Here is a 27875-nt window from a genome sequence, read left to right as displayed (position 1 = left end):
ACAGTTTGCCGACCTTCGTTGAAGGCTTTTACCCAACGTGCCACTGTTCTGTAGGGCAATGCCGATTCCCCGCACGCCTCTAGAAGACCTTGATGACACTGTCGTGCTGTACGACCTCTGGCACATTCAATCTTGATCCAACCCCGCTGTTCCTCCTTCGAAAACATAGCGACACCGTTACGTTAGACCGCTCGCTCACAAGTGACTGTTTTTCCCTCGATTGTGCCAATGTGTCAACAACGTGTGCTATCAGCGACAATAGTAGATTCCATTGCATAGTGTCTCCACAGCAGTGTTGCCACTATGCAAGTTCCAACCTACGTATTTACGAGTATTTGGTGATGGTAGATACGGGATAAACTAACATTTAACACTAAGAAACGAGGCTGCTGCATGTTGCCCTTCGGTGTAGATTAAGTCAAAGGAGAAAAACAGTCTTGTTCAATATACTTAGCATTTCATCATCAATTTCCCGTCTTTCGCAACCAAGGCAAACTAGCTATTTCAAGCACGGCCGGACTCAACGGAGGTACTAATTGTTTATGGTCACCTTGTTTACACATCTGGCGTGTATAATAAATCATAACAATACTTTTCTTCGTTCCGTAGCAGTGCATAATATTGTCGGTTAATGTCAGAATCGCGCTTGCGCGCGGATGAACAATCGTGTGGATTCGTTATGTTCTGTTCATTAGCCTTTAGGATGAAGTACCTCATAACTAACAGCTTTCTAGATCGTGGAGAGAGAAGAGACTAATACGAAAACGCAGATTGACATTTCATATTTGTGCGTATAATTCAGTTTGTGTACCGGCACAGCGCGTGTGGAATCACTGGTTTGTTTTCACCCGACGCGTAAAGATAATCCCTAATCGGCTAGCTAGACCAGTTTCATAAATTACTTCTACGTACATTTCTTTCAATGTGACTACCCCTTTCACTCTGAAAACTTGGTTAGATGTACAGGTACCTCCTCTAGGGAAGATAGAGGAAGGGTAATGATTCAATAAACGCTGTCTAATGTTGGCGTTACTTTCATTTCCCTCCGGAGTTTACAGGCTATGTAAGCAGAGGCGAGGAACTGCACTTTCTCTCTCACTATGAAAGGTTCTATCCCCGTTACAAGACTTTGGTGGTCTAACAGAAGCTACATATACTAACTGGGGAGAAGCTGGAAATGAATGGTGGAAATTCTGAAAATTTTAAGTAAATCGATGGGCCCTGTTAATCAGTTACGCAATGTTTCGCTTAGACACAGCTCCAAACCTTCTGAAAATTGGATAAGCATTTTACATGTACCGAAATATTGTCCTACTTTCGCTGCAATCCACTCATATTTAAAAACTCACAATGTAGTCAAACTATGCCATATGTCGTCTGAAAATTTCCGCGAACCACACGTACGACCTATGTTAATGGTATATCTATTGCCAAATTACAGAAATGCTGCTTCAGTTGTCAGTAAATCTTGCTCTTATTCTGTAAAATAATACTAATACTAGTTAGTTCTAACACGAACGGTCCTGAGGCTTCATTCCATGACGAACGCATTCTCGAAATGTGGTGCACTCGATGTCGAAAATCTGCAGAGTAAATGTTGGAGAAAGTACGCACACTTTTTCTTGAAGCCTCTACTAATTAGTTCTCAACCAGCACAGGTTGAAAGCTTCCGTCAGCAAACGCGAACGTTTACAGTTAAAAACCACTGCACCGTAGTCGCAACAAAAGCTCTATTTTTCAGCCTCTTTCTTCGCCACTTTTTAGTCTGTTTGTAAAATCTAGCATTTCCCAATACATAAAAAATTAGGTACAATTCGATCCTAGTACACAACGCAAATCTTTTGAATCATTTTCCGAGTTTCCAAGCATTTATCGCCCCTTCTTCGTGAATTCTGTTTATTTATCTTACTTTCTTTCTTCAGTCCATTTTGTACTTATTTTCTTCATGGTCTCGTTCTCTACTATATTTCCCATTTGTCAACTATTTGTCCGCACGAGTCTCTCTCTCTATAACTTCCAATAAATATATCTCAGTTCTTTAAAGATCTTTTTACATTTGCTGTAGCTAGCATTTTGTAGCTAGGAGTCTAAGGATGAATCCATTAAATTTTAATCGTCTTTTACGGTCACTTGCCGCGATGCTGAATAATTTTTCTGCAGTCTTCTGCGTTTTTAGCCTTTACTCATCTTGCGTTCACTGGGCCGAGTATCTTTATCGTAATTTGCGTTCCTCTTTCAGTACGTGCTCCATGCCAACTTTTATGTAAAGTGTGCAACTTTCACCGTCGAGAGCTTCTGGTTTGATATATTTTTCTCCTCCAGTAGGGTCAACGATCCCACCTTGGTATTTGAAGTAAGGGACTCGTTATTTTAACCTATACTGTGGGAAAAATTATGCTACGATAATGCCACGCATCGTTGTACTCGGTGGTGGGCGAGTGACATAGGTGAGGCGATTCTAGCTCCCTCCTTATCGCTGCTTTGGCCGCGGCGCTAAAGGTGTGGTGCAGGCCTTCCGTCCCCGTGCTCCTCTAAGCCTCCAAAAATTAGCCAATAAAAAGACCGCACACTTCATATGGTCACTGACATTACCCTAAAAGGCCGAATGGCGAGTTGTTCTGGACTACTGTTTCCTTAACAAATGGTGCGTTCCGAATCTGAATGCAACTTTCGACCGTACAGCAGTGTATATGAGGATAGCGCCAAACCGGAACCGCTTCCCGCGTTCGGGCGAAAATCGCCGGCTATTAGGCGGCGGCGCGGCGCGGTGTGGTGGCAGCCCTGCACTAGGGGGAGCCCCGCCAGTCTTTGAAGCGGCAGGTCTCCCGCCAATCTGCCCGACAGCGCCCAGAGACGCTCGCTCGCCGCTTCTATTTTAAACATTAATTCCTGCGAAACCTTCCTGCCGGCTGGGCGGGCAATCGCGCTCGGCGCCGCATCCGCTCGCAGCCAAGTATTTCATAATTCCCCCACTCCGCGCCCCGCGGCCCCCACACATATACATACGTGCGCGCACGCGAGAACTCCGGCGGGTGTAATTTCCCTCAATAGATAGATGTGAAAACGCTTTCTAATTTTAGACCTCGGCCCTGCCGAGCGCCTGTACACTGCGCCCGCTCCTCTCATGCATATTGAAGCTCGAAATATATTGGTAACTTTCCCCTTTCGATGCGATTTTCGAGCTGCGCGTTCGTGTATTAACTTCCGCTCGATCTCTGAGTGTGAAGCCCTGGAGGGCTAAATGTTCATCGTGTGGGCAAAGAAGTGGCAGGTACGGAAATACCCACCTCTTGCGATGGCATTTAGATATTGTTATGACTTTAGTTAGAAAACATAGGCAAGAACGGCTGGGGGGGTGGTGGTGGTGGTGGTGGTGGTGGTGGTGGCGAGGGCTTTACACGCAATAATCAAGAGGGAAAGCTAGCCGAAGAGAGCTGCAACTTGAAAATGATGTGTTATAACAAAAAAGACAAAGGAAAACTAACAGTACGTGTTATTTCAAAAAATATTTTTCAACTACGGAAGTATGTAGACATTAATACATATAACAAACATAACAGGCAGCGTTGCTATTAAATGTCAGTTGCATTAAAACCCAACAAACGATAGTAATTTTGAGAAGCGGTTATCAGTGAAGTGGCTTTATGGGGACGAGTGGGATTAAAATTTTAAAAATCCTAAGTTCCACAACAGCTGACATCGAGTTTGACCACGTTAATGCACTTTATCACACACATGATTGCTAATATCTGCCTGGTAATTTTACGTTATAAAATTCCACTTCATTCGGCGAGGAATTCATTTACAGAACAGAAACTGCGGTACATCAGAAAGGACATGAGCCTTTGTTTGAATAAGCTTTCTTCTTTTCTTAACTTGATGTTGTTAGAAAGGTGATTATATAATTATGATCTTCTACAAAGGATATTTTTCTGATAGAACAATGTTCTTTCATAGGACACATCAATGTTATTGCAATTTCTTGTTCTGTCACAGTGCATAGAGCTGTTTTTGCAGATACGCAAGAGGGTTCCTAAATATTGCCTTACTCTACGCAGTGCGCTGTCTTGAGATCCGACCCTTTATAAAAGCACAGTTCTTTCCAGTCAAATACCAGATGAGCTACTGGCGGGGCACAGGAAATCACAATTGGGGAATAAATGGAAGAAGTTACCAGTTCCGGCGTTTGCGTTAGAATCAAGATAAATCTCCTGAAAGCCTTGGTTGGATCCGGTGGATATCAACTATTTTTAATTTTTTTTCCTGCAAAATATTTATTGTCCCAGACAAAAATTAAAAAAAAATAGTTTTTGTCTCCATTACAGCTAGTCCTAACATTCGTGTTACATATTACGTGTCTTTCGCCTATGACAGTGCTTTGCCAATACCTGCATGCCCCTCACACGCGACAGGTTGGACAAGTAGCTCAAACGTAAAGTATATAACGTCCTGTCGACAACAAGGTCATTTGCGACAGAGCACGAGCTCGGATTAGGGAAGGATGGTGAAGGAAATCGCCTACCGTTGGGCTCTGAGGCCATCCTCGGCTCCTTTCGGCGGCTGGCTGATATGGTGAAGGCAATTCGCAACGCACACCGGGTGCATGCTGTCTATTTGTAGCATCGTACCCAGGGTTGATGGAGGTCCTTTGGTTTGGAGCGAGTGGACGGTCTAAACCAGAGGCTCAGACGACTCTGCGAAGGTATCGGATGCGAATTTCTCGATCTCTGCTATCGGGTGCAGAATTGTAGGTTTCTCCTTAATAGGTCAGGCGTGCGCTACACGTAGGGAGCGGCTACTAGGGTAGCGGAGTACGTGTAACGAGCATAAGGGGCTTTTTCAGGTTAGAGAACCCCTTCCTTGTGATCAAAGACGATTTGCCTGTTAAATCAGCCACAGTGGCCTCAGAGAATCTTGTTTCTCGCAGGTCAGAGATAGAAAAGATTAATATGATTTTAGTAAACGGCGGGAGCATCCAGGGATAGGTCCCAGAATTAGTATCGCTTACTGAAGGTTATAATGCACAGATAGTATTGGGAAAAGGAAGTTGGTAAAAACCAGACATTAATGACAACGAAATCCTAAGTACAGATCAGAATGTTTATCGTAAGGATAGGTTAGTCGCCCATAGTGGCGGCGTGTTCATTGCAGTAAAAAATTCGATAAAATCTAGAGAGGTTATAACGGATTCCGAATGTGAATTAATCTGTGTGAAACTATCAAAGAGACTCTTATGGGGAGCGACAGTCACGGGAATGTCACCCACCTTTTAACAAAAGAGCAGCACCTGTGACTGGGCAGGAGATGACTTTTTAATCAGAACGGAACCACTCTTCATCTTAGAGATGGCTAGAACTTCCCCGTGTTTGTCTTCAATGTGTTCGACAAAAAATAAAGGCTTTTTGGCCTAAAAGGTGTCCCCATCGATCCACGTACTGAGGGTGGGGGGGGGATGTTTTTTTCTCCTTGTTGTGTAGTCCTGGTTCCACATTGTGACCAGGGAAGGGAACGTTTTGGGATCGTGCTTCGTTGCAAGATACAAGGCCTTTTCATTCAAAGAGACTGCTGGGGCTCTGTGACAACTAGCAGGAGAAACTTTCTTCATGTGCGAACTACCCGCCATGGTGTCACCCACTCCGAACAGGGCCTCTCCCGAAGGGCGCCACCCAGCCACTACGTAGCTAATTGGACAGTAACCCATTGCTGGGAGTCCCCGTGCCCCAGTCATGACGAGCACGTTTTCCATGGCATACATGGGGAGAGTGCAGGGCAGGCACCAGACGAACTCTCCAAAACAAGATGGCTACCGTGCTGGGTTTCGGGTGTATTATGACAACAGGAAGGAAATGTACCATGGTGGAAGAGTGCAAAGGCAGAGTATGCATCACAATGGGCGATCTTCCCTGCACGACACGCACTTCTGTAAAATTCGGAAAAGATGGCAGATCAAACCCAATAATGGGGACCATATAATCGCTAATGGAAGGTGAAAAGAGCGCTGGGAGTGAAACTGGAAATCAAGACCAAAATGGTGAACCAAGTCCAGGCAGGCAGGGTCTGCATCAAAAGGACCTTCTGAAGGAAAGTCATAAGATGTAAGAGACAGCCGAAGTGTAGGTTTGCAGCACAGGAAGACCAAGTAGTGCCTCAAAAGCTGGTGCCCCGTGGAAGCCAAGCACGTACTCACGAGTGGAGAGCCCCCTGGAGAGGGTGGGAAGGGAGGAGGACAAATTGGTTGAGATGGAAGAGGAAAAGGAGGACGAATAGTAGGTCGGTTGGTTTTGGGGTTTGATGGGGGCTAAACATCGAGGTCATCAGTCCCCTGTTCCAAACAGACATACATGTAAAAGGCCTATACAGTAAAAGCGTAACCTCTGCACCCCGAAGGGAGGGAACACCAAGGGGTACAGAGCTAAAATGAACACCGCAGTAACACAAAATAGAGGACACTTAAAAGGAGCAGAGCAAATAGTTGACTAGAGTAAAACAGACAACAGTGGTTGATGGATCAGGTAAAAGGTCAACCACTCAACTACAAACGAAGAACCTACAGCTGGAAAGCGTTGATAGAGGTACCAACACAACTTGTTACCATAAAAGACACCATTTTGGTATCCACGTCGCAATTAAAAGTCGTTGGAGTGAGTGTAGCCTGAGAAATCATGCGACAGCGCCCACACTAGAGCGAGTGATAAAACCCAGCTGCACGGATAAAACGTAAAACTGAGTCAGCTATAGAAGCATCGTCACCTAGAATTAAAGGAAGTGCAGCTGGTAAATTGAAGGACTGCCGCAAGGGGCTAAAAGGGGACAGTCCATCTGAAGATGGACCACTGTCAGTCCTCCATTACAGCGACACTTGGGCGGGTTCTTACGACGAAGGAGATAGCTGTGGGTCAACCGCGTATGTCCAATTCGGAGACGGCAGAGAACAACTGAGTCCCTACGCGTGCCCCTCAAGGATGAGTTCCGTACGGCCGTGGACGACTTGACCATGTGGAGCTTATTTGGCGTGTTCGAGACAGACCAATCAGAGCTCCAGACATCGCGGACCTTGCGATGTAGGACGAGTAGTAGTAGTAGTAGTAGTAGTAGTAGTAGTAGAGAGAGAGAGAGAGAGAGAGAGAGAGAGAGAGAGAGAGAGAGAGAGGAGGGGGGCGGCGTGACATAAAAGGTGCGAAGGACTGGAGTGTATTTCGGTGGGTTTTCATGTTGTTCTTCCACAGATACCTTTCCCACTGCGCCTGGTAATTGTCACACAAGGTTGGCAACTAGCCATACATTTATGAAAAATTGTCTGTAAATAACAATATTTTTAAGCGTGTATAACACTTCAAGGTACTGTATGTGTGAGTAAGCAGAAACAGTCAGTCCGAAAATTTTCACATTACAACAGCAACGTTAACCAATTTACGAAATCTGCACCTGAAAAACTTTCATTTGGCTGGATACACGCAACCTAGCAACGGAAGGAACAAACTTATATCCGACAGTTTTACACAAGACGAACGAAAAGGTACGGTAAGCACAGCGAAAAAGAAACCATCCGCTCTGACGGCCAGTAAAACCATTAGGCACGCAATGGCGAAGAAAGCCATACTTCTTGAGGGATTGTTATACCACGCGCCCCACACCCAAAACAAAGAAAGAGGGAAAATGCCACGCGTAAAAATGCGTTCCGATGATTCCATGAATAATTCGTGGCACGACATTTACAAATGAATAGCTAATTTTATGCTCTCGCGATAACTGCTGCCTGGAACGCGATGAATTAATTACATTCCCGGTTCCCCCATCCCGGCAGTCGAGGTTAGAGTCCGCGAAATGTTCTCGTGGCCAAGTAGGAAAAACAGCGCCACTTGCAAGTAGCGCATGACTATTTCATCACCCGGAAAGATCCCACACACACGAGCAGTGCAATATTTAATGCTTACACTTGCCAAAGTATGCCCGGCAGGCCACGAATTGTGCTTTGCGGGTGAAAAGGGAACAAAAAATCTGTCTGTTTACGGAAATAAGAAAAGCGACTAAAGACAAATAGTAAATCAAATAATGTTGTTTATTCTGCTACCGCCGACGCAACATTTTCCCTCTGGTATTTATACCTCTGAGCACGCAAGTCCCGAAATGAAATCTCCGGTACGGAGCCACGGCGAGGAAAAGTCGGAAAAATCCCACAGTTCCAGGTCGGAGGTAGCTCAGACTCGAATGCCGCCGTTGAAGAGTTTAGAGATTTAATTTGCATTCTCTGCGGAAAATTATCATTTCTAAATATCATCTGTTCATATCATGTGTTCTTTACAAATTATTAACTGCCGAAGTGCAACGCAATGACCTTAGTAGAAAGGTCGATTAGATGGGTTATCTGGAAACACACAAATCACATGGCACTTTCTTGGCGATTATATTCACGACACAGTTTCAGTTAAAGTTTTCGTACGCTAAGGCCTTTCTGAACTTCACATTTCACCGAGTAATAAGGAAATAAGCTTTCTTAAACGAATATACTAATTACCTTAACACATGATCGACACGAAAAAATTCCATTCGTCGCATCATGGCACATGTTATTAGATTTTTTCAGGGTACTTCAGTGAACAACTGACAGGTTTAGTAAAAGATATCCTCAATACACCATGAGTTGCACTAGGAATGCTATCAAGTGCTGTCAGGGCCTAAGATTTGATAGCAGTAACATACACGACAAACTGTGTCCTATGTTACAGGACATATTTCAGACGCTGTCGTATTAACTGACAAGCATGTAATTGCTGTAGAACTGAGTAACGTAAGTAGAATTATATTATTGCTATATATGTTCACTTATCATTTTGTAGACATCGATGTGCACACGATTGTTTGTTCCTCTGCATCAGACGGCAATGATGATGGGTTATAAACTGGAAAACCGGTTTTGGGAAACGAAACAATTCTAGTGCAGCTGATGGTGTATAGAAGATGTCTTTTAATAAATATCTGGCAGCTGCGGAGCACCAAGCATCCAAGATCTCAATAACAGGTAAGTTATCACACTCAAAATAAAATATTCGTTTTATTCCTTGATGACCACCACCAGCCCCACCCGCTCTTCTTTCCATATACTCGCACATATTAATGCACAATTGGTCGATAACAACAGTGTGTGCATCTTTTGTTTAACTCTCCTTTAAACAATGGAGTATATTGAATCGCCTGTAACGCTTCATTTCCTACGTCAAAAATGGAAAAGAACCAGAGAATCTATTAGAATGTGTCTCTGCTCCGTCTCAGGGTATAGGTGGTGGTGGTAGCTTGCTCAGCAGCGAAGTCATCAGCGTCCTTACTAAACTAGTTGTAGAACAATGTGGCAACAATTTTTAAAATCACGAACCGAATGATAAAATATAAAATATACGTATCCTTCTCTCTGCTTCGTTCTCACTCACTCGCTTTCCCACTGTCAGACAGAAGAACAAAATACACTCCTGGAAATTGAAATAAGAACACCGTGAATTCATTGTCCCAGGAAGGAGAAACTTTATTGACACATTCCTGGGGTCAGATACATCACATGATCACACTGACAGAACCACAGGCACATAGACACAGGCAACAGAGCATGCACAATGTCGGCACTAGTACAGTGTATATCCACCTTTCGCAGCAATGCAGGCTGCTATTCTCCCATGGAGACGATCGTAGAGATGCTGGATGTAGTCCTGTGGAACGGCTTGCCATGCCATTTCCACCTGGCGCCTCAGTTGGACCAGCGTTCGTGCTGGACGTGCAGACCGCGTGAGACGACGCTTCATCCAGTCCCAAACATGCTCAATGGGGGACAGATCCGGAGATCTTGCTGGCCAGGGTAGTTGGCTTACACCTTCTAGAGCACGTTGGGTGGCACGGGATACATGCGGACGTGCATTGTCCTGTTGGAACAGCAAGTTCCCTTGCCGGTCTAGGAATGGTAGAACGATGGGTTCGATGACGGTTTGGATGTACGGTGCACTATTCAGTGTCCCCTCGACGATCACCAGTGGTGTACGGCCAGTGTAGGAGATCGCTCCCCACACCATGATGCCGGGTGTTGGCCCTGTGTGCCTCGGTCGTATGCAGTCCTGATTGTGGCGCTCACCTGCACGGCGCCAAACACGCATACGACCATCATTGGCACCAAGGCAGAAGCGACTCTCATCGCTGAAGACGACACGTCTCCATTCGTCCCTCCATTCACGCCTGTCGCGACACCACTGGAGGCGGGCTGCACGATGTTGGGGCGTGAGCGGAAGACGGCCTAACGGTGTGCGGGACCGTAGCCCAGCTTCATGGAGACGGTTGCGAATGGTCTTCGCCGATACCCCAGGAGCAACAGTGTCCCTAATTTGCTGGGAAGTGGCGGTGCGGTCCCCTACGGCACTGCGTAGGATCCTACGGTCTTGGCGTGCATCCGTGCGTCGCTGCGGTCCGGTCCCAGGTCGACGGGCACGTGCACCTTCCGCCGACCACTGGCGACAACATCGATGTACTGTGGAGACCTCACGCCCCACGTGTTGAGCAATTCGGCGGTACGTCCACCCGGCCTCCCGCATGCCCACTATACGCCCTCGCTCAAAGTCCGTCAACTGCACATACGGTTCACGTCCACGCTGTCGCGGCATGCTACCAGTGTTAAAGACTGCGATGGAGCTCCGTATGCCACGGCAAACTGGCTGACACTGACGGCGGCGGTGCACAAATGCTGCGTAGCTAGCGCCATTCGACGGCCAACACCGCGGTTCCTGGTGTGTCCGCTGTGCCGTGCGTGTGATCATTGCTTGTACAGCCCTCTCGCAGTGTCCGGAGCAAGTATGGTGGGTCTGACACACCGGTGTCAATGTGTTCTTTTTTCCATTTCCAGGAGTGTATGTAACCATACTCCCTCGGCTTAAGTCCCTGTGACTTTGATTTGATTCCGAAGATGAAGGAACCACCTCGTGGCATGCGCTTCAGAAATGTTCCAGAGATTCGACAGGCAGTAGACAGCTCCATTAGCACTATCAACAGAACAGGCTCTGGTACGTGGTAACGGTATATTACGCCTTCCACATCGCTGGTGACTACTTTGAAGGACAGTAACAGGTGCAAACGAGTAACTCTTTTGTATCGGGCCGGCCGATGTGGCCGAGCGGTTCTAGGCGCTTCAGTCTGGAACCGCGCGACTGCTACGTCGCAGGTTCGAATCCTGCCTCGGGCATGGATATGTGTGATGTCCTTCGGTTAGTTAGGTTTAAGTAGTTCTAAGTTCTAGGGGACTGATGACCTCAGATGTTAAGTCCCATAGTGCTCAGAGCCATTTGATCCATTTTTTGTATCGGTTGTGAATAAATAGTTGCCACTATTTAAGTTCCAACCCTCGTATATGAGCATTGACTGGTAAGTTCTTTAATCAAATTTAGTCTGCTCACTGATGCCCTATGCCAACAAAATGGCAAATATCTAGCCTTAATTACAGACCGAATTGTATAACGTCTCCTCTGGTCACTCATCAATACAGGATAAGAAATGTTAATTACGTGCCTTCTCCTTAAATGTTATATGTCAATTGGAGGGGGATCATTGCTAACAGCTGCAACAGGACATTAAGCGGAATCACCGCAGACGAACGAAAATGTGTACCGAACTGGGATTCGAACCCGGAATCTCTTGCTTACTAGGCAGGTGCGGTAACCACTGCGCCACCCGGGACCCAGCGATATCGCAACTGCACGGACTATCTCGGTACGCCTCACGTCCGACCTCCTGTGGGAATCTCTAACTAGCGAACACCAGTATACTGGATAGGGACTGCGGATAGGTGGCGTTCGATGGAGGTGTGGATCGCCCGTGAGGCATACCGAGGTGGTTCATGCAGTTGCGTTAACGCTGTGTCCCGTGTGGCGCAGTGGTTACCGCGCCTGGCTCGAAGCAGGAGATCCCGGGTTCGAATCCCGATCCGGTACAAATTTTCGTCCGTCGCCGCTGATTCCGCTTAATGGCCTGCTGCAGCTGATAACAGTGATCCCCCTTCAATTTACATATAGTGTTTCACAGCTGCTGGATATGCGTGTTGTCCGCTCTTTCGAAGGAACAGACACTGGATTTAAAAAAAAAAAAAAAATTATTTAAATGTCACTGGCTGCATCGTTCGACTTTGCAGGGTGATAGTATGGAAAGGGTCGTCCCCTATAGCAGTCTGACGGTAAAGGCTCAGGTGACATCTAGCGTGTTTTATTAGAACGTATCAAAGCGTTACCTCACAGCACAACATCTCTGAGAGTACACTCCACTCTCTTTGCTTTTAAAGTGAGCTCTCGCTTTTTCTGACACGGTGTCGTTATTGCCGGTGTAACGCTTTCTTTGAAGGTGTCTTCATTAGGAACTTCGACTTGTCCAACGATTAGTCATTCTACCGTTTGGTCAAACGGTTGGCATCTATTCTCTTTCGTACCCATCTCCGTGGCTAAGATAACTAACGCACGCCTTTGCTGTGGTTCGATTCGAAGGTGTCCGGTTCGAATTCTGGTGGTACAAGTAATTTTCATCACCAGTATCTGGTCGGCAAAGGGAGAAGTGATCGTGTAAAATTCCTGATGATCAGACTTTCCACGAATAACCTGAATTAAATTCCAAACCTCTTCGCAGTGTTTCATACAATAAGGATAATATGGCAGTGTTCAGCCCGACTGTTCCCTTGATGCTATACGACAGGAATAGGCAATGTGCTGACACCATGCTTCACCCAGCCTCTCTCTCTTCATAAAACAACACAAATACGAAACCACACTACTCTCTCTCTCTCTCTCTCTCTCTCTCTCTCTCTCTCTCTCTCTCTCTCACACACACACACACACACACATACACACACACACAAACAAACACAAACACATTACAGTTGCCTATACTCAATAGACATATTAAAGGTAAAATTCTTACACGCCGCGCAGAAAGGGGTCCAATTTGCGCGAAGAATCGAAACGCTTTTCGGTTAGGCTTTTCGAGTTTCCCAACCAAAAATGCCGAATGCCTCTTTCTTTCACTCTGTTTCTCTTTCGTAAACAGATGTTGCCTTTAAATTTCAGGTTCGTCTTCACAAAAAAATGGTTCAAATGGCTCTGAGCACTATGGGACTTAACATCTGTGGTCATCAGTCCCCTAGAACTTAGAACTACTTAAACCTAACTAACCTATGGACATCACACACATCCATGCCCGAAGCAGGATTCGAACCTGCGACCGTAGCACGTCTTCACAACAAATTGTCCTTCACCATAGCGATATCCAAACTGCAAGGACAAAGTTTGTCGTGTTGCTTTACATGAAAAAAATAAGGAAACTATTCGTTAAGCACTAAAATCTTATGGCAAAAGTTTCGATATAACGCATAAATTAATTTCAGTGAACCAGTCAGTGAGACGCAACGGCTTTTCTTTTAAGTAATAAAAATTAACTTACTTTAAAACAATAAAAGCAACGAAATTATTTCATTCATAGGCATGATAACATGTGAATAAAATATATCTAAAGTATATCTACTGGAGCATATACTTAAGCACACACGTACATCTGAACACACAAAAGCTGTCTGTATCCAAATGGAGATGAGTATATATATCAGATTCGAATATACAATTATTTGTCAACAGCAGGATAATTTCTAAGCAGAATACAAAGGAAGAGACTTAATCAACGTAAGATGCCATGATTTTTAAAGAAGACTGGAGTAACAGAAAACATTATTGCTAATTAAAAGAGCAGGCTTTGATTACCGAATAATTATTCCCATGGCATAACATTTTACGTTACCTAATATTCGTTCAAAAAAACTCAAGTAGTAACACAAAATCAATAGTTACAAATCAAAATCACGGTTTTTTTTTATTATTCACGGTTTAGCGACCACACGCCGAATACGGTAAAGCTCCAACAAGCTACACAACCATCATTACTTACCACATAAGGCGCCCTAAATGCGGTTGCAGATCACGTTCACCTGTAATGAACACAAAGATTTCATTATTTCAGAATTCACTGTGATTAAGAATCCATACTGATATTATAAATGCAAAAGTAACTCTGTCTGTTACGCTTTCACGACTAAAATGCTGAATCGGTTTTGATTAAATTTGGTAGGGAGATAGATTGAACGCTGAGAAAGAACACAGGCTACTTTAGAAAGTACGTAATACAGCATACTAATTGATATGAAGAATATAATTCAAAATATGGAACAATAATTACTCTTTGAAAAAGCTATTTACTCTTTGACTTTTGAACTTTATCATATCTGTCAACATGCTTTTATTGGTTGATATGTTCTACATAACATGATTCAAGGTACTCAATACAATGCTTGCACAATTGTCAACGTGTTTCGTCCATACTTCCAGATTAATACCAATATTATTAAATGCGAAAGTTACTCTGTCTATTGCGTTTTCACGACTCTACCGACGAACCGATTCCGATGAAATCTGGCATGGAGATAGCTCGCACCCTGAGGAAGACCAAAGGCTACTCTAAAAAGTAGTATTATTTGTATGAGCATTATTAACTTTTTAAACGTGGTGTAAGTGAATGGGATGCAGGCAACGCTGGAACGAAGGTGAGCGACTCTTAGTGTTTCCGTGACTGCGAATGCAATGTTACCGTGCGCGCGGTTTATGAGAGTGAGCCACCTCGTATAGATGGAGAGTTTTGTGTTGATACAACAATTAAATCAGACGGTAAACCCGAGAACCATATTTAAAACTACTGTGATATGCCTGGAAAACGTGTCTGATTTAGCACATAGATCAAAGAGAGCTCGGACTGCGACAGTTACTCGAACACAAGAAACCTCGAAGCCATCCGAAGTCTGCCGAAAGTTGAATGCAGAACATCAAGCGACGTTAAGAGCTACTGAGATACTAGAACAATCACATGCCCGTCGCATTTTAGACGCTCTCGCGTAATTTCGAGACGCTGGAAGACTCGCAACAACGTCACTGAAAGTATGTACGACAGGGAGATGTCGCACCTTTACATGTGGAAGAGGCTTTTGGTGAGCCTGCATTTGATAAAGATCTGTTAGTTGAGTATGTCAATCACAAATAAGTCATCTTAGCAATATGGGTCAAAAATGTAGGCACTATAATGCATAGAAATGGAAGGAATAAACGGTTCGTATGCGTTGCTCTGGTAGCAAAATCTCACATCCAATACTGTGTGAACATGAGGAACACTTAAAAACTCTACTTTTGTACGAGTGTACTGAATCGAGGCATCTTTCAAATAGAATTAGAAAATATAACGCGTGTTTTCAGATTCGACATAGAGTTACATACCAGAAACACATTCATTCTGTACTTACATACCGCCACTGCATCATTTTTTATACAAACCTCTTTTCAACACTATAGACACGGCCATTATACATTAGTAGCTGACTTACTTACCATCACTCATCATAACAAAAATACTGATATGCGAGGGCAGCCGCGGGTAACAGCTAGAATACGTAACGCATGTCGGAAAAATAAAAAATTATAAGGTGACTATGGCGTTCAGGAATTTTCGGCTATAATACTACACATATCCCATTTACCTTTCTTTTCCCTCCTCCATCGCAACATACTAAGACATAGGAAAATCTTTAATATATTCTGGAGTTAGAAACAGCGTCTTTTACGAACAACATACTCGTGATGTATTATACAAGCGGTTTACAAGCAAAGAACTCCAGCCACTAGCACTTTCCTAGATTACAATATCTAAAACGCAGGGCACCAACTAATAACATTGACGACTAATCAGCTAAACCGCTCCTATACCGCAGAAATGAACACGCCCACCCATAAGTCATGAGTCTGATGGCGGGACATCGGTTTTTCTCGTGTGAAACAGTGTTATGGTAAACGAAAGAGTCTACGGAACAAAATTGTGTAGGGAGGAACACAAAAATTAATGCATGAATGTAATAATGTGAGTTACTTGTTCCTGCTATATCAAGCTTCAGTTAGGGGACATTTATGTTCTATGCCGCCAATGTTAAATTATAGAATTTTGTGACCCATTATCTTGGAAACTTTTTAAGACACCAATTTACCATTTTCCATAATTATTTAATGCACCTTTCTAGATACACTGAACAAGAATTATTACTAAAATTGTATTGTGGGGCATGTTATCTTCTTTTTCAAACACTCAATTTTTTGACAGAATTTTGTAAATAAATGAACATAAAAACAAAACAACTCAGGATATTTTAATTATTCTAGTTCCATATGTGTTGAATCTCACACTTGGCTTGCTGTGAAAATTTCATGTCTATATGATCCGTACGTTTTTAGAAAACGGGTCATTTATTGCAAAAAATGTAGTTCAGAGATATTGAGGATTAAAACTTTCTTATTACAAATTCTTTTACAGACTTACGTTTCTGCGTTTTTTATACACTAGAATTGCCCTGGCCCAGAATCTGTGTCTTCTTCAGTGTCACAACAGCCCAGTGCTTGTCTCCTCCTTTTCTTTCTTGCTTCTTTTGTCATTTGCTGACCAGCTAACTCTGCTTCAGGTACACGAAGGTAATCTAGTTCCCGCAGTCCTTTAGCTGTGTTTTGTCCGAATCTTACCCCTAACTTCTCCAGAACCTTACGTCTTCATTAGTTCCGACCATTAAAAGTTACTACAGCATCAGTCACTTGCATGAGACCAACAAATACATTTTTAGGCACACGGCACCACACAACATTGTTGAAGGACTCATTCACATTCTGGGTCTTCCCATGTAAACACTTCTTTAGTAGCTCAGGATTTGCCAAATCTCTGTATATGGGTTTGATTGCCTCCATTACTGCCGAAGGAAGATAATGTTTATGTGTAAATTCATGCAGGGTGCCAGAAAATTCAGCTTGCCTATATTTACACCAAGTGTTTGGTAGACGCGGACACAAAGCATGACATGGCTTTTCATCAGTTGATATTCCTTGAAAGAAAGTGCTCCACACAGCTCTTTTCATCTTCTCTAAATTGTCACAGTTACCTCTAACGGCCTTCCCATAATATTCCTGTAATTCATCAATTACTTTGTCCGTTAGTCTTCCAGCACATCTTATTGTCTTGCCATCAGACAGTTCTGTGTTTCAACGAAAACTAATATCAGAAACAAAGGATTGATTTGTTTATTCGTAATGCCAACTTCTGAGACGTAGCAGTAGGCACAAAACAAAGCAATTCACAGCCTTCTGGACTGTGTAGTTCCCACGTATGACTGCTCAACTGTGGCAGTATATGCGTAGCCGCGAAATTTGACAGTCACACGTCAACATTCAAAATATTATTTGAAGATCTCAAAAATGTCTGATTTTCATGTATTATATACCACAATGTTCGGAAAAGTTCAAAGTACATTATGGAGTAGAAAACAGAAGACGTCAAATTTCAATGAAGTTCACGTACAATGACCCTTAAGAACAGTTCCACCAAATTTGGAACGGAAATGTTGCTGTAGACAAAACTAATGTGTTGGTGAAGCTAACATACTATATATAATATCAACAGAACATTACACGCAAAATAAAGAGGATAAGATTCAGACAAAGCACGGTTGACTACTATGCAACGTATTAAAACATCACTGATCCAATCTGAATGTAAAATAAATGTCCATTTTCAGGGATATACAGGGTGATTCAAAAAGACTACCACAACTTTAGGAATTTAAAACTCTGCAACGACAAAAGGCAGAGCTAAGCACTATCTGTCGGCGAATTAAGGGAGCTATAAAGTTTCATTTAGTTGTACATTTGTTCGCTTGAGGCGCTGTTGACTAGGCGTCAGCGACAGTTGATGCTAAGATGGCGACCGCTCAACAGAAAGCTTTTTGTGTTATTGAGTACGGCAGAAGTGAATCGACGACAGTTGTTCAGCGTGCATTTCGAACGAAGTATAGTGTTAAACCTCCTGATAGGTGGTGTATTAAACGTTGGTATAAACGGCTTACAGAGAATGGGTGTCTGTGCAAAGGGAAAAGTTCAGAGCACTTCATCACTGGCCTCCAAGAAGCCCTGATCTTACCCCCTGCGATTTTTTCTTATGGGGGTATGTTAAGGATATGGTGTTTCGGCCACCTCTCCCAGCCACCATTGATGATTTGAAACGAGAAATAACAGCAGCTATCCAAACTATTACACCTGATATGCTACAGAGAGTGTGGAACGAGTTGGAGTATCGGGTTGATATTGCTCGAGTGTCTGGAGGGGGCCATATTGAACATCTCTGAACTTGTGTTTGAGTGAAAAAAAACCTTTTAAAATACTCTTTGTAATGATGTATAACAGAAGGTTATACACTCCTGGAAATGGAAATAAGAACACCGTGAATTCATTGTCCCAGGAAGGGGAAACTTTATTGACACATTCCTGGGGTCAGATACATCACATGATCACACTGACAGAACCGCAGGCACATAGACACAGGCAACAGAGCATGCACAATGTCGGCACTAGTACAGTGTATATCCACCTTTCGCAGCAATGCAGGCTGCTATTCTCCCATGGAGACGATCGTAGAGATGCTGGATGTAGTCCTGTGGAACGGCTTGCCATGCCATTTCCACCTGGCGCCTCAGTTGGACCAGCGTTCGTGCTGGACGTGCAGACCGCGTGAGACGACGCTTCATCCAGTCCCAAACATGCTCAATGGGGGACAGATCCGGAGATCTTGCTGGCCAGGGTAGTTGACTTACACCTTCTAGAGCACGTTGGGTGGCACGGGATACATGCGGACGTGCATTGTCCTGTTGGAACAGCAAGTTCCCTTGCCGGTCTAGGAATGGTAGAACGATGGGTTCGATGACGGTTTGGATGTACCGTGCACTATTCAGTGTCCCCTCGACGATCACCAGTGGTGTACGGCCAGTGTAGGAGATCGCTCCCCACACCATGATGCCGGGTGTTGGCCCTGTGTGCCTCGGTCGTATGCAGTCCTGATTGTGGCGCTCACCTGCACGGCGCCAAACACGCATACGACCATCATTGGCACCAAGGCAGAAGCGACTCTCATCGCTGAAGACGACACGTCTCCATTCGTCCCTCCATTCACGCCTGTCGCGACACCACTGGAGGCGGGCTGCACGATGTTGGGGCGTGAGCGGAAGACGGCCTAACGGTGTGCGGGACCGTAGCCCAGCTTCATGGTGACGGTTGCGAATGGTCCTCGCCGATACCCCAGGAGCAACAGTGTCCCTAATTTGCTGGGAAGTGGCGGTGCGGTCCCCTACGGCACTGCGTAGGATCCTACGGTCTTGGCGTGCATCCGTGCGTCGCTGCGGTCCGGTCCCAGGTCGACGGGCACGTGCACCTTCCGCCGACCACTGGCGACAACATCGATGTACTGTGGAGACCTCACGCCCCACGTGTTGAGCAATTCGGCAGTACGTCCACCCGGCCTCCCGCATGCCCACTATACGCCCTCGCTCAAAGTCCGTCAACTGCACATACGGTTCACGTCCACGCTGTCGCGGCATGCTACCAGTGTTAAAGACTGCGATGGAGCTCCGTATGCCACGGCAAACTGGTTGACACTGACGGCGGCGGTGCACAAATGCTGCGCAGCTAGCGCCATTCGACGGCCAACACCGCGGTTCCTGGTGTGTCCGCTGTGCCGTGCGTGTGATCATTGCTTGTACAGCCCTCTCGCAGTGTCCGGAGCAAGTATGGTGGGTCTGACACACCGGTGTCAATGTGTTCCTTTTTCCATTTCCAGGAGTGTATTATGTTTCTTTCATTAAATACACATTTTTAAAGTTGTGGTATTCTTTTTGAATCGCCCTGTATGTTTAAACGGTGATTCTAGATGATAAGAAATAATTGCGGGATATGACCCATTCCAGAACAAAGGAAAAAATAAGCTATGATGACTATAACGTACCTATCACAGAATTTGTCACCTCCAGGAAACAACACACTAATACACTGTACATACTCTAGCAATTGATAATAGCCCCAATTCGACAAAAAGGAGATTAACAAGTTTCTTCAGGTATGCCATACGCAGCTGAAGCCACTCATTGATGATTACATCCCGCAAACGGAGGTGGTGATTGTACGTTTCATCTGCTGTTCCAAATAGCAGCGGGCATTTCGTATGGGATTATGATTGGGTGATTTAGCAAGCCAGTCGAGAATGAGAGTTCGTCTAACCTGGAAAGTATGTGTGAGCACTGTAAACACGGCTGTCGTCCCCTTGAAAACGGGAGTGTCCACAGTATACTGATCATTAGAGACCGGATTATATGCATTTGCATGTTGCATATGCATTTGCATATTTAGCTCCGTTTCATCGGTTATTGCAAATTTAACTAGAAACTAGTGACGATGCATATTTTCGCTCTATCTTTGTAATATTAAAAAAAAATTTAGACGGGCGGTCTCTAGCTGGATCTAGTTCTGACGTCTCACAGATTGACCGCTACCTAGAACTGCGTGCATTCGCTAACCGAGAGTTCGCTGCCTAGCGAAATCATTACAGAAGAAGAAAAGAAACAAGCAGACAGAGTCAATGCTGCTGCGCCCGCGCCCCCGGGTAATTCCTTGCGCTGTCATAGAGTCAATGCTGCTGCGCCCGCGCCCCCGGGTAATTCCTTGCGCTGTCATACCGCCCGTGCGCGTCGGCAACAATTAAATTAATCTACGCAAGCTTTCAGTCGCACGTCCATTGTTTCAGTTTAGCTTTCTATTTACTTGTACACAGTTGAACATGTTTACGACGTGTAGTGTGTAACGTGTTGTGGGCCATGCCATCCGAAAAAAGAAAAGTTGTTTCGTGGATAGCTGACCATCCTGAACATCAACATTTGGCGCAATTGTTTGCTATTGTCGAGTTTGCGAGAAAGACGTTTCGTGCAAAAAGAAGTTTCAGATAGACCAGCATGTCAAAACAAGTCTTCATATCGCAGGAATGCAGAAGAAAGGACCACAAGAACTTCTGACAACAGCAACTTGCAGTAGCATGGATTTGTCCAAAGGTAACCAGAAAATTCGGTTTGACAAGGATCTATGTGAAGCATTCGTTGCAAGCCATATTCCTCTTCACAAACTTACAAACCCTATCCTCAAAGGCTTCCTGTACAAATATTGCTTAAATCAAAATACACCACATGAATCAACATTGCGTAAAATTACATACCGACAATTTACGAAAATGTTCTGGAAGAAATACGCAGCGAACTCAAGGAAGGCATTATCTGGATTTCAGTTGACGAAACTACAGACACATGTGGCAGTTACATTGCAAATTTAATTGTTGGTGCTTTAAAAGAAGAGCCTTCTTCTTCCTGTTTAGCGGCCTGCAAAGAACATAAAACAGTAAATCATTCTACGACCGCCAGATTTGTGAAGGGGGGTATTAGAAAAAGATTTCCAGTATCATCTGCAAATGAAAGGTTGTTTGTGTTTATTTCAGATGCTGCTCCCTTTATGATCAAGGCAGAGAAAGCCCTCCGAGTATTTTATCCCAATTTGATTCATGTGACGTGCTTTACTCATGGACTACATCGCCTTGCTAAATAAGTACTTTCCACTGTTGTGAATGTAAATAAATTGATTTCATCCACAAAAAAAGTGTTTCTAAAGGCTCCTGCTAGCATCAAGACCTACGAACAAAAACTACCGACTGTGTCTATTTCCTCCCGAAACTGTGGTAACTCGTTGCAGTACGTGGGTGGAAGCTGTGTTGTTTTACAGTGAACATTTCGAGGCGATTAGATAGGTAGTAAACGACTTCGATAGTGCTGATGAGGCTTTAGCAGTTTGCCAGTGCAAGGCAGCTGTTAACGATTCCGGTATTAAAAAAGACATTGCTGTGATTAGCACTCATTTTTCCCACATACCTGCAAGTATTAAAAAGCTTGAAACTCAAAGGCTTGGCGTTGAATGAATCTATTCAGTTAATGAATAAAATTATTCTAGTGAACTCCTCATTGCCGCAGGTATTACCAAGAAAACTTAAAGAAAAGTCTGAAAACATTTCAAATAATAACCCAGGCTTTGAATCCTTGTGCCAAATTGGCTGTTTTACCAGCAACGGTAAGTGCCACCATGGTACCCGAATTCAAATATTGCCCAGTCTCCTCAGTTACGTAGAACGGTCCTTTTCTGCTTACAAAAATGTTTTGAGTGATCGAAAACACAACCTTACTACCGAACATTTGGAACAGTACTTGGTCGTCTATGTTTACAATAGTAGAAAAATGTAAAATAAATTGTAAATGACGCTTTAACCAATGGTATTAATTAAAAGTTAATGCTGTTCAAAAAATTCATGATTGTATGTTGTTTTTTTTAATATTACAGAGTTTTTTAGCGTGCCCATCTGAGTGCGATATATCTCGAAGTTGACCCTGTACATATCGATCGTTTCGCTGCGACCCACTCGCATCGCATCCGCTTGTTATCGTCAACAATAGCAAAAAAGGAACAATTCTTGGAACACAGTATGCGTCCCCATTTTGCAAATTTCTAGGAAATAGGCCCCCTTTCTAACCTCTACCAGAAAGTATTCAGAAAATGCTATCAGCGTTCTAAATGTACCGATTTTTCACGTGGCTGGCGCTCTTCCTTGTAACTGATATGCACAGGTTCGACGCACGCAGTAACTACTATGTCTTTTTTATTATTTTATCTTGCATATCTCGACATTTTTCATGCATTGTTGTTGTTGTGGTCTTCAGTCCTGAGACTGGTTTGACACAGCTCTCCATGCTACTCTATCCTGTGCAAGCTTCTTCATCTCCGAGTACCTACTGCAACCTACATCCTTCTGAATCTGTTTAGTGTATTCATCTCTTGGTCTCCCTCTACGATTTTTACCCTCCACGCTGCTCTCCAATACTAAATTGTTGATCCCTTGATGCCTCAGAACATGTCCTACCAACCGATCCCTTCTTCTAGTTAAGCTGTGCCACAAAATTCTCTTCTCCCCAATCCTATTCAATACCTCCTCATTAGTTATATGATCTACCCATCTAATCTTCAGCATTCTTCTGTAGCACCACATTTCGAAAGCTTCTATTCTCTTCTTGTCCAAACTAGTTATCGTCGATGTTTCACTTCCATACAAGGCTACACTCCATACAAATACTTCCAGAAACGACTTCCTGACACTTAAATCTATACAAGAACGCTTTCCTTGCCATTGCCTGTCTACATTAGAAGTCCTCTCTACTTTGACCATCATCAGTTACTTTGTTCCCCAAATAGCAAAACTCCTTTACCACTTTAAGTGTCTCATTTCCTAATCTAATTCCCTCAGCATCACCCGACTTAATTCGACTACATTCCATTATCCTCGTTTTGCTTTTGTTGATGTTCATCTTATACCATCCTTTCATGACACTGTCCATTCCGTTCAACTGCTCTTCCAAGTCCTTTGCTGTCTCTGACCGAATTACAATGTCATCGGCGAACATCAAAGCTTTTATTTCTTCTCCATGGATTTTAATACCTACTCCGAATTTTTCTTTTGTTTCCTTTACTGCTTGCTCAATATACAGATTGAATAACATCGGTGATAGGGTACAACCCTGTCTCACTCCCTTCCCAACCACTGCTTCTCTTTCGTGCCCCTCGACTCTTATAACTGCCATCTGCTTTCTGTACAAATTGTAAATAGCCTTTCGCTCCCTGTATTTTACCCCTGGCACCTTCAGAATTTTCCATTCGTCTGTAAAGAATTCGCGTTAGTATTTTGCAGCTGTGACTTATTAAACCGATAGTTCGGTAATTTTCACATCTGTCAACACCTGCTTTCTTTGGGATTGGAATTATTACATTCTTCTTGAAGTCTGAGGGTATTTCGCCTGTCTCATACATCTTGCTCACCAGATGGTAGAGTTTTGTCAGGACTGGCTCTCCCACGGCCGTCAGTAGTTCTAATGGAATGTTGTCTGCTACCGGGGCCTTGTTTCGACTCAGGTCTTTCAGTGCTCTGTCAAACTCTTCACGCAGTATCGTATCTCCCATTTCATCTTCATCTACATCCTCTTCCATTTCCATAATATTGTCCTCAAGTACATCCCCCTTGTATAGACCCTCTATATACTCCCTCCACCTTTCTTTGCTTAGAACTGGGTTTCCATCTGAGCTCTTGATATTCATACAAGTGGCCCTCTTTTCTCCAAAGGTCTCTTTAATTTTCCTGTAGGCAGTATCTATCTTACCCCTAGTGAGATACGCCTCTATATCCTTACATTTGTCCTCTAGCCATTCCTGCTTAGCCATTTTGCACTTCCTGTCGATCCTTCTTTCCCTTCTTTGCTTAGAACTGGGTTTCCATCTGAGCTCTTGATATTCATACAAGTGGCCCTCTTTTCTCCAAAGGTCTCTTTAATTTTCCTGTAGGCAGTATCTATCTTACCCCTAGTGAGATACGCCTCTATATCCTTACATTTGTCCTCTAGCCATTCCTGCTTAGCCATTTTGCACTTCCTGTCGATCCCATTTTTGATAAGTTTGTATTCATTTTTGCCTGCTTCATTTACTGCATTTTTATATTTTCTCCTTTCATGAATTAAATTCAGTATTTCTTCTGTTACCCAAGGATTTCCACTAGCCCTCGTCTTTTTACCTACTAGGTCCTCTGCTGCCTTCACTACTTCATCCCTCAGAGCTACCCATTCTTCTTCTACTGTATTTCTTTCCCCCATTCCTGTCAATTGTTCCCTTATGCTCTCCCTGAAACTCTGTACAACCTCTGGTTCTTTCAGTTTATATGCATATCTGCATGCAAATTTCAAGGTTTTTATGATGCATATAATCCGGTCTCTAGTCATCATGAAGATCTAGAACAAAGAGAATGTTGAAATAAACATGCTCGCTCGTATATATGGTAACATGAGCGAATGTGTGCTGAAGTCACGGTAGGAAAAATAGGCCGAAATTGATCACAGAACCGCCTTCGACCTGAATGGCATTCTCCGCACTTGACGGTTATCTGACCAAAAGGTTGCCTTTGCTCATTTGGAAAGAGATAAAATCGGAACACGCCTCGTATGGTATCATACAGAGATTGTGTTGCCACACCAACGTGGGCAATGCGAATCGATGCCACAGACATTAGCGAGGGCTCGCTCCAATCGGCAACAACGTGTGGGAGGTGCTCCAGAAGACTGAGCCCTCTGTCCCAGAAACAGCAGCATCCTCGAGCTGAGATCAATGTGGTGTCGAGCTTCCAACAGGTCTGCCCAGTTCGAAACCTCAGCTACAGCTATTAGCATCATGGTACTGCGGAACGTGATAGTAAAAGTTTCTGCTGGACTTGCTCATTTACAAGTAGAACAAAAAAAATGATCTGAGCACTATGGGACTTAACTTCTGAGGTCATCAGTCTCCCAGAACTCTGAACTACTTAAACCTAACTAACCTATGGACATCACACACATCCATGCCCGAGGCAGGATTCGAACCTGCGACCGTAACGGCCGCGCGGTTCCAGACTGTAGCGCCTAGAACCGTTCGGCCACCAAGGCCGGCGCAATACTTTCGTTACTGTGGACTGATATAGAGGCAACAAGACTCAATATTTCTGCAGGGAACTTCCAGTAATTTGTTGAGTCCATTAAACGTCGAGATGCTGCACTACGTCGGGCAAAAGGAGGTCTGACACGATATTAGGAGATATCCCACGACTTTTGTCATCTAATTGCGAACGTAATTTCTGTTTTCTTCGATTCCAGAGCGACGTGAAGACTTTAACTAGTCGTCGTTTCGCTCCCATGATGGGGCCAGAGAAAGCCGATTGATGAAACGAGACTGAACTACGTAAGTCTGAACAGATGGAAGAAACAAACAATGAGTCGACAGTAAATGTGGATTGCATAGAAGTTCCGCTTGTAAGAGCCTCATCGAACGTTTTCATTCGCCCCTGCTAGCTCGTTACGAATAAAATGACAATTCTATTCGACAAAACTGGAACTGCGCGCAAAACGACAGCATGCGGGTCGTCCGCAGCGCGCGCGCCACTCGCCACGGGGCGCCCATTCTGCTGGCGAGCGCGACACTTGAATTATAATCGCCGTGTTTGTGAATCAAACGCGGCGGCTCGGCCGGGCCAGGGTGCGCCGCAGCCGCCGGCGGCGCGTCCCGCTGCGAGGCGCTACCGGAGGCCAACTTATTACCAAACAAATAATCGCGTTACGGGGCGGCAGCGGGCGCAATATCCTGCGACAAAGGCGTGGCAGCAGGCGGCCGCGCCGCGGGTGACCGGCGCTCTGCGGCACGGCCGGCGCGCGCTTCCGGCGGACGACAATCACCGCGCAGCGGCGCCTCGCGGTGCCGCGCGCAGAGTGGTTGACAAACAACTTCAGCCCGTCCGGCCGACACCCTCGCCGACAGATGTGTCGCGGCAACTTACACAAATTGAAACTCTCGGCTTCGAAACGATCGGTGATTTTCCTCCTCGCTCTTAACTCGAAATGGACCTATTAAGGAGCACAAATCCAATAAAATCTTTGATGTGGCGGGACAGCACCGATGCTCGTAAACTGGACGCAGTTGTTTCGACTACAGTTTTAAATATCCGGTTACGAAAAGAATCACTGACAGATGAGCAGACGTACCATAGTCAAGTAATTCACTGACGGAGAACAGCCGCAACATCGACAAATAATTAATGTACAGTAATGTACACTACTGCCCATTAAAACTGCTACACCACAAAGATGACGTGCTACAGACGCGAAATTTAACCGACAGGGAGAAGATGCTGTGATACGCAAATGATTAGCTTTTCGGAGCAGTCACACAAGGTTGGCGCCGGTGGCGACGCCTACAAGGTGCTGACATGAGGAAAGTTTCCTACCGATTTCTCATACACAAACAGCAGTTGACCGACGTTGCCTGGTGAAACGTTGTTGTGATGCCTCGTGTAAGTAGGAGAAATGCGTACCATCACGTTTCCGACTTTGATAAAGGTGGGATTGTAGCTTATCGCGATTGCGGTTTATCGTATCGCGACATTGCTGCTCGCGTTGGTCGAGATCCAATGACTGTTAGCAGAATATGGAATCGGTGGGTTCAGGAGGGTAATACGGAATGCCGTGCTGGATCCCAACGGCCTCGCAGTCGAGATGACACACATCTTATCCGAATGGCTGTAACGGATCGTGCAGCCACGTCTCGATCCCTGAGTCAACAGATGGGGACGTTTGAAAGACAAAAACCATCTGCACGAACAGTTCAACGACGTTTGCAGCAGCATGAACTATCAGCTCGGAGACCATGGATGCGGTTACCCTTGACGCTGCATCACAGACAGGAGCGCCTGCGATGGTGTACTCAACGACCAACCTGGGTGCACGAATGGCAAAACGTCATTTTTTCGGATGAATCCAGATTCTGTTTACAGTATCATGATGGTCGCATCCGTGTTTGGCGTCATCGCGGTGAACGCACATTGGAAGCGAGTATTCGTCATCGCCATACTGGCGTATCACCCGGCGAGATGGTATGGGGTGCCATTGGTTACACGTCTCGGTCACCTCTTGTTCGCATTGACGGCACTTTGAACAGTGGACGTTACATTTCAGATGTGTTACGACCCGTGGCTCTACCCTTCATTCGATCCCTGCGAAACCTCACATTTCAGCAGGCTAATGCACGACCGCATGTTGCAGGTCCTGTACGGGCCTTTCTGGTTACAGAAAATGTTCCACGGCTGCCCTGGCCAGCACATTCTCCAGATCTCTCACCAATTGAAAACGTCTGGTCAATGGTGGCCGAGCAGTTGGCTCGTCACAATACGCAAGGCACTACTCTTGATGAACTGTGGTATCGTGTTGAAGCTGTATGGGCAGCTGTACCTGTACACGTCATCCAAGCTCTGTTTGACTCAATACCCAAGCG

General features: G+C 44.7%; 1 protein-coding gene across 7 annotated transcripts in view; it reads right to left on the bottom strand.

Moving 5' to 3' along the window:
• Positions 1-27875, bottom strand: part of LOC126189035 (protein bric-a-brac 1-like) — a 1796149-nt gene that overhangs the window by 1432545 nt on the left and 335729 nt on the right. For all 7 annotated transcript variants that reach the window (XM_049930881.1, XM_049930880.1, XM_049930879.1 and 4 more), the window contains one exon: positions 13948-13987. The gene's annotated coding sequence lies outside the window, so the exon portion shown is untranslated. The remainder of the gene's footprint in view (positions 1-13947; positions 13988-27875) is intronic.

The sequence above is a fragment of the Schistocerca cancellata genome, chromosome 5, assembly GCF_023864275.1.
Source record: "Schistocerca cancellata isolate TAMUIC-IGC-003103 chromosome 5, iqSchCanc2.1, whole genome shotgun sequence".
Lineage (NCBI taxonomy): Eukaryota > Metazoa > Arthropoda > Insecta > Orthoptera > Acrididae > Schistocerca > Schistocerca cancellata.
This window is presented reverse-complemented; position numbering and strand designations above follow the sequence as displayed.